This window comes from Dermacentor silvarum, chromosome 7, assembly GCF_013339745.2.
Source record: "Dermacentor silvarum isolate Dsil-2018 chromosome 7, BIME_Dsil_1.4, whole genome shotgun sequence".
Lineage (NCBI taxonomy): Eukaryota > Metazoa > Arthropoda > Arachnida > Ixodida > Ixodidae > Dermacentor > Dermacentor silvarum.
In genome coordinates this window covers 104,768,695-104,778,642 of record NC_051160.1, presented here as the reverse complement: position 1 = coordinate 104,778,642, position 9,948 = coordinate 104,768,695, and the positions used below count along the sequence as shown (strand labels likewise).

General features: G+C 46.9%; 1 long non-coding RNA gene across 1 annotated transcript; it reads right to left on the bottom strand.

Moving 5' to 3' along the window:
- Positions 1 to 5,357: 5,357 nt before the first annotated feature.
- LOC125946913 (uncharacterized) lies at positions 5,358 to 9,632 on the bottom strand. Its single transcript, XR_007467985.1, has 3 exons — positions 9,489 to 9,632; positions 8,546 to 8,693; positions 5,358 to 6,595 (listed from the first exon to the last, which is right to left on the bottom strand). It is a non-coding gene; the product is annotated as an uncharacterized LOC125946913 (long non-coding RNA).
- Between the last annotated feature and the right edge of the window lie 316 nt (positions 9,633 to 9,948).

The window sequence follows — 9,948 nt, the reverse complement described above, 5'->3', positions numbered from 1 at the left end:
CGCGGCTTTTTCAGGAATTATGGGAACACGTCGGCAGCTTGTTGCTGCGGGATGACAACAAGTCAACCAACAGGCGGCTGCCGCTGTAACACTGCGGGATATCAAAACCACGTGATCAAAACAAACATGGCGGCTGACGGAGCTAAGCGATCGCGTTTTTCCTCGTGAGTCATGGAGGTCGTGAGTGCGTCACGCGCGTGAAAACAGTTTCTTCCGTCGAAATAATGAATTATTTCGTTTAAATCGGTAAATTTGCGGCAACAGCATAGCCATGTCCGCTTTTAGAGGACAGAAACAGAGATGGGCGCGTTCAGCTGCCACAGATGTAGAAACACATGGCAGGCATGTCATGAAAACTACGGCATTTGTGTTTACTGCTATGCTAATACGGCACGTTTCCGCCAAGGGTTGGCAAAAATTAGGAATCTGTTTGGTGTGTGCAGTTCACTTGGTGAGTCTTGAAGAGTTATTTACGTAACGTTCGACAGATGGTAAACATGATGATCATCAGCTAGACTTGGCACACGACATATCGCTGCGGCAAGTTCGGGGTGCGATCATTACGCGGGGGGAAAAAAAAATCGAATTTTTACGACAAAATTTAGGGGTGCGATCATTACGCGAGTGCGATCATTATGCGAGTAAATACGGTACACGCCGAGTGATCGGGCATGGGGGTAAGTTGTGGCGCCACGTTTCGCGGTGGCAGCTAACAGAACTAAAATAAAATAAACAAGCAAAACAAAATCGGCGCGCAGGAGCGCCGCCGTAGGGTCAGGTCGCCAATTTATAGGAGGAGGTCGTGGTTCAGCTTGAGCGGCGCCATTTTGAGCTGGCGCAAAATGTGCACAAAGAAACCAGCTACAAAACAAGCCCAAGATGGCAGCGGTCGGCTGGCGGCTACACCCACGGCACGCGTGGGAAGTTTGAACAAATTTTGTCTGTCGCAGGTCGTTTCGGGGTCCCCATGGCGTTTTGAAAGCCGATTTTTTCCTATTTACCGATCAAAATCAGCGTTAATAATTTGGGGGCAGGTGCTTGAAAGCCCAAACATTCGTAAAATGCATTTTTCTAAATATCAAATTTTCGGCCATTTTTTACCCGTGTTCCCCTTTGGCGGCAAAAAGCATAGCTCGATGTTCTTGAGCATAGAGGCAGTGTGTTGGGCTGCGCAGTTGTCCAGAACGAGGCATATCTTCCGGTTCTGCTCTCCCAGCCGCTCATCCCACTCCCACAGCCATTGTGCGAAAGTTTATCTCGTCATCCAAGCCTTGCGGTTGGACACAACTCACTTGGAGCCTTCGTTTGCCTTTAAGGGAGGAGGTGGGGATCAGAGCTGTTTTGTGCTTTGACCTAGAGCAACGAAATTTGGCAACCACACTCGAAAATGTCTTAAGGGGGGAGGCTACCCTTGGATATCAACTTCTTTGTTTATTGAGATATCTTAATGAAATTTTCAGGATAGACTCATAGCAAAAGAATTAGTAGAACTACAAAATTTCATGCAGTTATGTTCACTGGTTCTCAAGTCATAGCATTATGTAGAATGGTGCATATGGTTTTCTCGTTCCAGGCCTGGAGAATTTTCAAAAGGTGCTGCAACTGTGAAATTCACTATGATGATTCCCAGATGGATACCTCAGGGCAATACAGAGCCCTTTTTTAAATTGCCTTGCTGAAAAATTTTAGCAGACCACCGAATTTAGTCTTGGTGATTAAGATTATATCAATCAAATTTTGGTTAAGTATCACAAATCACAGACACAATATATAAAAAATGGGCTGGTCTTGCCCTCAGAAATTTATTGATACACAATAAAAAAAACTTAATCTGATGAGCGGTTACAGAGATATGGCTGGAACAAGCAGCCTCACCAGCCAAAAAAGTCATTTTGAGAAAATGAGCTTTAAAAGTATTGAGCACATATATTGGTCTAATATGACCCTGCAGCGTAACTAGAGATGTCCTTATGCACTCTCTTCTTTTGCCGCCTTTCCACCTTCTGTTGCGATCGCTTCTTGGCCTTTTTCAACCGCAGAGAATCTTTCCCGGCTGCCCGTTGAATGGCCAGGTGACCAGGTGTTAGTCCCACTGATGACCATAGCTCTTGGGTGGCCCTGTGGCAGCCAGCATTATATCTTAACACTGCCTCATGCAGTGCTGTCTCCACAGCAATCAGCGACGCATGCTGCTCTTTGGGCATCAGGGACCATAGCACGGAGTGAAATGATTCCGACGCATTCTGCGTCCTTGCTCCCAGGCAGCGTTGCAGAAGAGAAGCCTGTGAGAGGCGCTCATAAACAGGTAGCAGTGCTTCTGCAACATAGCCTGGAAGATTGTACCAATGCTTCGGAGGTGGCGCATCATCACTCTTGCTGGCGTTATGATGACACCACGAGTCTGCCTCCTCAGGGCACAAGTCGTGGTGAGGATCCTTGTCCATTGATGTCACGTGGTGGTACGATGCCATCACTGCACGCTGCATTGCAGCCACATTGTTGGAATTGTTCCGTAGGGCCCAGCCATAATAGTCAGTCAACTTGTCGATGAGGGCCTTTGTGAGCCTGCCTTTCCCTCCTAAAACCTTGTCACTTTTCTGCACAAGGCTGCGCAGTGCTGTCCCCATCCTCTTCTGGACGTGGTTCAGGCATTCCTCTTTGGAGAGGGGGCACCAGTCCATAAACATTTTCGTGCACAAGGGCAGAGAAGGTGGCACTATCTCCATCAGACACGAGCGTTGTATAACGGAGGTTGTGCTTTGGCACCGAACGTGAGAAAAGTATTAGAGCTGCCTCAACCTCCATCCTCCCAGACTTAGAGTCGGTGTTTTTCTGGCAAACATGATGCTCCTGCCAGCTTGCGTAGCCTGGGTCTCCAGGCTTTGGTCCTACTTGGCAACCAAGGCACTGGTTTGATAAAACAATGGCGTCCAAGATGAGGCCCATATGATATTCTATTATTGGACTAACTCCAATATGGGACGTGTGGCCACGCTTGTGCCATGTTCCATCAAAGTTTACTGTGATATCCCTACTGAAATATGGATCCATTTCCTTGTAGGTGGTTTTCACAGCAGAAGCAGTTCTGTATAGAACTTGTCTATGCACTGTGTCTGCAGTTCCCTGAATTTCTTCAAGTGCTTCTGAAAAGTATTATGATGCAGGCCACGATGGGACATGTTCATCGCTGCCCAAAAGTTATTGAGGGCTGTTTGTCCCTTCCCTATCTGTTTTGTTGCCACAATGGCTCTTATACCCCTGTCACACGAGAATCTTTAATGTCATTTCTATCTAATGACATTCGATACATCAAATGACATTAGGTGCCTTGTGCTGCTACACGGCTGAAAATAATGTCATTTGTAGATGATAGCAATGGCGAATGCAGTGAACACTAGAATGATCAAGAAAGTCGCAACATTGTAAAAAAACATGTTGCTATATATATCAGGTTTAATGAAATTTGATTTTAGCATGATAGCAACAATACGCAATTAACGTTATGAGGTTTTTTACATATTTAAGAAAAACTCACACATACGCAGTCTAGACAAGACTGCAGCCACGTAGGAATCCAATATTTGGTCAACGAGCAATATGTCCGACATGGCGGAGTGCGACGACGCTGCAGAAAGTTCTCCCGCCGATTGGATGAGGCGCATTCTTGCAGCCTATTTCTGCTTTCGTGCAAGGCGCATCAATGAGGAAAGACTGCTGGGCATTCAGATAGAAGAACAGGCAAGTGAGTCGCGTGATATTGAAGAGCGGCTGCAAGCCAGTGCCTTTACAGTGGCTGCGGTAATGGCAGCATCATTCAGCGTTCATAGAGAACGATGGAGCTTCCAGCGAAATGAGCGCTGGTTTGAAGACACCATGCCTCATCTAGGGGAATATCACTTCAAGCAAGCGTTCCGGGTGTCACCGACAACGTTTAGATAACTGGTAGAATCCTGCAGGGTTTCTTTGGAGCACCAGACAACGAACATGAGGAAAGCAATCTCCGTGGAGGAGAGGGTGGCCGTAGGCTTGTACCGGCTGTGCTCAAGTGCCGAAGACAGGACCATTGCGGACCTTTTTGGCATTGGAAAGTCCACCATGAATACCATATTCAGAGAATTCTGTAAAATGGTAATCGACCTGCTCGAAGCCGAATGGATACAAATGGTGGGCCGAAGGGAGTTGGAGGAACATATGAGAGAGCGCTTTGCTGTGAACGGTTTCCCGCAGGTTGTGGATGCACTTGATGGCTGCCATTTTGGTATATCGCCACCAAAGGAGAACGCAGCCGACTTCCACAACTATAAAGGATGGTAGGTGCTTTTGTCTTTGTCAACCCTAACCATTTATATTCCGTTCAGTTCTGCCTATTGTGTAAAATGTTATGCTGCCCTAACGATGACAAGCCTCCGTGTCTAAACGTTGGCTGCAGTGGCATCACGTGTTGAACGATTTCTAAGCTGTGCAGTAGTGTGCTCCGCAATGTGCTAGAACTGTTACAATTTTAACTGTTGAGGTGATCTGTGTCATGTGAAACATGAATGGGTTCACTATAGCTTCACATGCTTGTTAAGAGCTAATAACTGCACAGAATATTTGTTCTTGGTATTTCTAAGGGAAATGGATACATTACGCTGATAAGGAAATGTTACCCTCTTAACGTTACATAGCATGTTTTCTTTTTTTTTTTTCGCCGGTACAGCGTAATACTGCTGACAGTCGACGACCATCGGTACCGCTTCAGGTACATAAATGTCGGGGCACCTGGTTGGTGTCATGACGCATACGTCTATGGGTGATCACGGCTGTGCAAATTGATAGAAAGTGGTCTCCTAGAGTCTCCAGCAGCCATTATAGAAAATTACAGTGTCAAGCCTGTTATTATTTGTGACCAGGCATTCCCGCTGACAGAATATTTGATGAAGCCCTATTTATCTGCCTCACCTAGGACCACCGAAGCTGTCTTCAATTGCAGTTTGTTGAAAACAAGACGGATTGTCGAAAATGCCTTTGGTCTGGTTGAAGGCACGATTTCGCTTCACAATGAAGCGAATGGAGTGCAAGCTTCCAAACGCTAAACAGGCTGTCAGGACATCGTGCATTCTGCACATCTGCGAGTCTTTCAAGGACACCGTGGAGCAACACTGGGAGCAAAATGTGCAGGCCTTTCAGGCAGTGTACCAGCAACCATCCCACAACACCAGCGTGTCAACAGCACAAGCGCAAGAAGTGAGAGCAGCACTCGCAAAGTACTTTTGGAACCGAGCTCAACAGAACACACTGCTGTCGTGATTGAAATTTTACACAAAGTGCAGTCGACCTACATAATACTATATTTATGTGGGCAAGTGTGCATGTATTTTCTCTTTTTCATCCTTCCATTATGTTCAGGTCAATGCTAAATTGTTCTGTGGGTACAAGGAAACCACATCGAAACAGTGTAAAAACATTTATTCACAAAGATTGTGGCTACAACTTTTTGCCTTTGTCCCTCAGTACAGAAATCAATTCTTGCTCTCTTTTACCCGACTCTTCTTGAAGGATTAGTTTCCGCCTGCACAGAGCTCGTACTCCCGGCCTCGAGACCTTTGTAATGTGCAACGCGTTTGTCTTTGTTCGTCATTGTGATCTGCTTTAGCAGTATTGCATGGTCTGATCTGGTCTGTGGGTGCAAGGAACCACATCATAACAGTTCTTTATTCAGAATGATTGTGGCTACAACTTTTTGCCTATGTCCCTCAGTACTGAAATGAATTCTTGCTCTCTTTTGCCCAACTCTTGAAGAAGTAGTTGCCGCCTGCGCAGCTCGTACTCCCTGCCTCGAGACCTTTGTAATGCGCAACGCGTTTGTCTTTGTTCGTCATTGTGATCTGCTTTAGCAGTATGCATAGCTTGATCTGTTCTGTGGGTACAAGGAACCGCATCATAAGTGTTGAAACATTTCTTTATTTACAAAGATTGTGGCTACAACTTTTTTCCAATGTCTCTCAGTAAAGAAATCAACTCCTGTTCTCTTTTGCCCAACTCTTCTTGAAGGAGTAGTTGCCGCCAGCGCAGCTCGTACTCCCTGCCTCGAGACCTTTGTAATGCGCAACGCGTTTGTCGTCGTTTGTCATTGTGATCTGCTTTAGCAGTATTGCATGGTCTGATCTGACCTGTGGGTGCAAGGAACCACATCATAAGTGTTGAAACATGTATTTATTTACAAAGATTGTGGTTACAACTTTTTTCCAATGTCTCTCAGGACAGCAATCAACTCCTGTTCTCTCTTCCCAGACTCTTCTTGAAGAAGCAGTTGCCACCTGCGCAGCTCATGTTCCCTCGCTTTTGATCTTTCAAATGCGTAACGCATTTGTTTCTGCTCTTCAATTATCTGCTTCAGCAGAATCGCATGGCCTGACGGGGTTTTTTTCTTTAAGCCCGCAAGTTGGCCTTGCGCATTTTGTAACTCCGCCTCGTTGCTGGGTGCCGTTGGTGCTGGGAGCGTATTTTCTTCCGCACATGGTGACAGCGGCACATCGAACATGTCGTCCATGTCTGGAGGAGGCTCCAGCTGATCATCTGCTGCCGGGTCACCCACCTCCATTTGACAGATAATCTGTAACACATTATACAGGCAAAGCATAAGCCTCTAGAACTTGCACTGTAAACTTCAAGCATGTACAGCAATTCAGTGTGCACTATACAAGACTGCATGTGACTTGCGAGTTCCTCGATATCTAGTTTTACAGTCGTGCTAAAAAGACATCCTGTTTCCTGTAAAATAAATATTTGTGGCCAGATTTACATTCTTGTCCAGTACAATGCTACAAATATACCGTATAAACCGGATTATAGGTCGAGTGGGAATATAGGTCGACCCCCTAAGTTTAGATGAAAAAAAGAAGAAAAAAAATGAAACGACCGAAAATCACCGATATACATTTATTCTCGAACGGCACCGCTCACCCGCCATCGGAGCCGCCGTCTCATTCATCGGAAGTGTCGCTATCCTCAGAAGACGACCGCTTGTTGCTGGCCTCCTCCCACAGTGCGTCGTCTTCAGTACCATCGAGAGAGTTACTAATGCAGCATTTCTTAAATGCATTCTGCACCATCACGTCTGGCAAAGAACGCCAGGCTCTCGGAGAGCACCCAGCCGCAGACGGTTCCAAGCGGAGGTCTCTGCAGGCGTCCCGTCGGCGTCTTCAAGTTGTCGCCGGACATCCACTCTTGGTACTCCAGCCGCACCCGGTCCTTGAACGGCTTGTTCAACACGACGTCGAGCGGCTGGAGGGTGGACGTCATACCACCTGGGATGATGACGAGGTCCGTTTTTCCGTCACAGAGCACGCGTTTCACACCTTCGGTGAGGTGACCGCGAAACGCGTCCAAAACCAGCATGCTCCGAGGACGCAGCAGTGCACCAGGCCGGCGGTTCCAGACGACCCGGATCCATTCAAGCATCATGACCTCGTCCATATATCCCTTTTCGTTCACGCGAACGACAACACCTGGCGGGAATGCTTCCTTCGGCATCGTTTTCCTTTTAAATATGACGAAGGGTGGCAGCTTCCTACCGTCTGCAGTGCATGCCAACATGACGGTGAAGCGCGAATGCTCATTGCCCGTCGACAAAAGCTTCACGTCCTTGGCGCCGCGCTCCGTGATCGTGGTTGACGAAGGCATGTCAAACCACACGGGGGTTTCATCGGCATTACCAATTTGCCCCATCATGTAGTTGTTCTCCTCTCGAAGCCGGATCACGAAGCGCTGGAAGCTAACCATCTTGTCCTCGAACTCCACCGGCAGCTTCTGACAGATGGATGTGCGGCGGCGGAGTGAAAATCCTTTCCGCCTCATAAAGCGACGCACCCATGAGGCCGGGGCACGGAACTCCTCACTTGAAAGTCCAGCTTCTCGCGCAAGCTCCACGGCTTTGCAGCGAATTGTATGCGCGGTGACCGGTAGCGAGCGCGCACGCTGTTCCCGCACAAAGTCCGCGAGGGTGTCCTCGAGTTGCGGATAAACCGCACTACGCCCACGAAAGGACGTCTTGCACGGTTTGCACTTCAGCAATTCGCCTTTCTGTGCCCTCCAGTAACGCACGCATTTTTCTGAAACGCCAAATTGGCGCTGAGCGGCCATGTTGCCGTTCGTTTCAGCAAAGTCAATAACTGTTATCTTAAATGCTGCTGAAAACTGCCTGCGCGTGCCGCCACTCATTCTTCAACAGGCAAAAAATAAAAAAATCAAACAAATCGCACGAAGCGTTGATCCAAACAGAAATGTTGGGACAGGTCGGACGCAAAAGCACACAAAGAACACGGCAACGATAAAAAAAAATCGTGGAGGAATGACCGGTATTGGCTTTGGATACGGCCTTACGAGGCTTTGACAAACACACACACCACATGTTGCCAGACGACGACTCACATTCGGCTAAACACCGCTATATAAGACGAGGGGTGACTTTAGCTTGATTTTTTAATGAAAAAATCTCGGCTTATATTCCGGTTTATACTACTGTGAATATCTGCATTGACACATTGATGTGGGTTTTTCTCACCTGCTCAACAGTTGCGTCGTCACTGCATGCACTTTCGCACACCAGTGTTGCGTCATTGATCGGCAAGGTTCCCAGAAATTTGTGCAGTTCCCAATAAAAGGACCACCGAATGCACTCCGAGCCGGTCCTTTTGTTTTTGTTGATCTCTCTGAAAGTAAAATGATCATTTTATAGTGATGTTGCTAACCACAATAAAATGATGCTTCTAATGTGAACAAATTTTAAAAATTAAATTATGGGGTTTTACTGCCAAAACCACGATCTGATTATGAGGCACGCCGTAGTGGGCAACTCCGGAAATTTTACCACCTGGGGTTCTTTAACGAGCTCAAAGATTGCCTAAGTACATGTGTCTTTTCGCATTTCGCCGCCATCGATAATGTGAACAAATGTATCATGCTAACACACAATTGTAGGGCGAGACATCGCATAGCGCTCTCTAATTGGAAGCGGGATGCTCCGCTGTAGCAATGCTGCATTTTTGTTAGCCACGCTAGCGACGTGCGCGAGTTGGGGCAGTACCACGTGTTATTGTGGTAACGCATCTGATCGCTTCGACGAGTTTTGCAGCGTACCTCTGAACAGCGCGTAACAGCCTCCCCAAAAGCATTTAAACCCACAAGACGCAACGCCATAGTAAATTCGCAGATCGCCCAACCTGTGCACGTCTAACAAAATACGCTGGCTGCGTTGCTTACAACCAACGAAACGCGCATCGCCGTCTTGTAGCGTTCCGTCGTAAAGCATGCACACATGCACACTGCCCATCGATTTGCATTGGAAAATATACGGTACCGATCTCGAATAACGATGGCAAGTCGCACGGTTAAGCACGCTGCTTTGTGCTAGCGTGCTTAACACGCTAGCACAAAGCATGGAAACCGTCGGTTTGTTGTAGGGGTCACACGAGAGTATATATGTTTAAAAGTAGTAGTGCACTCACCTGTACTTATTTGCGAGATTTTCGATCTTGCTTTTTATTTCTTTTAGCGTCTTCTCAATACCGGCTGGTCGCAACTTTTCAAAAATAGCGGCATACACCTTTGCATTACGCTTTGCCCGCCGCAAGTCGCCGATGTGGTCCTCCCAAATCCTAATCAAAGTAAACGTCTCCGCTTCCATCTAACGGGCGCTTTCTTTTCCTTTCGAAGCTTCAGGCTGCGTTGAGGTCATCGTTTCTGCGCTGGCTGACTGCTCGCTAGCTGCTTCGATCACCTTCACTCAGCACAGTGCCAAACTATGGCCGGCAACGCTCTCGACAATATTGCTGGGAACGAGAATACTCAAACCATTTGAGAACTAATAAGTTGAATCGTTTGGTAAAAAATTAAACAATACACTTAAAAATAAAAACATATTAATAACTGCAATCAGTTATTAACTTTTAATAGAAAATTTCATCG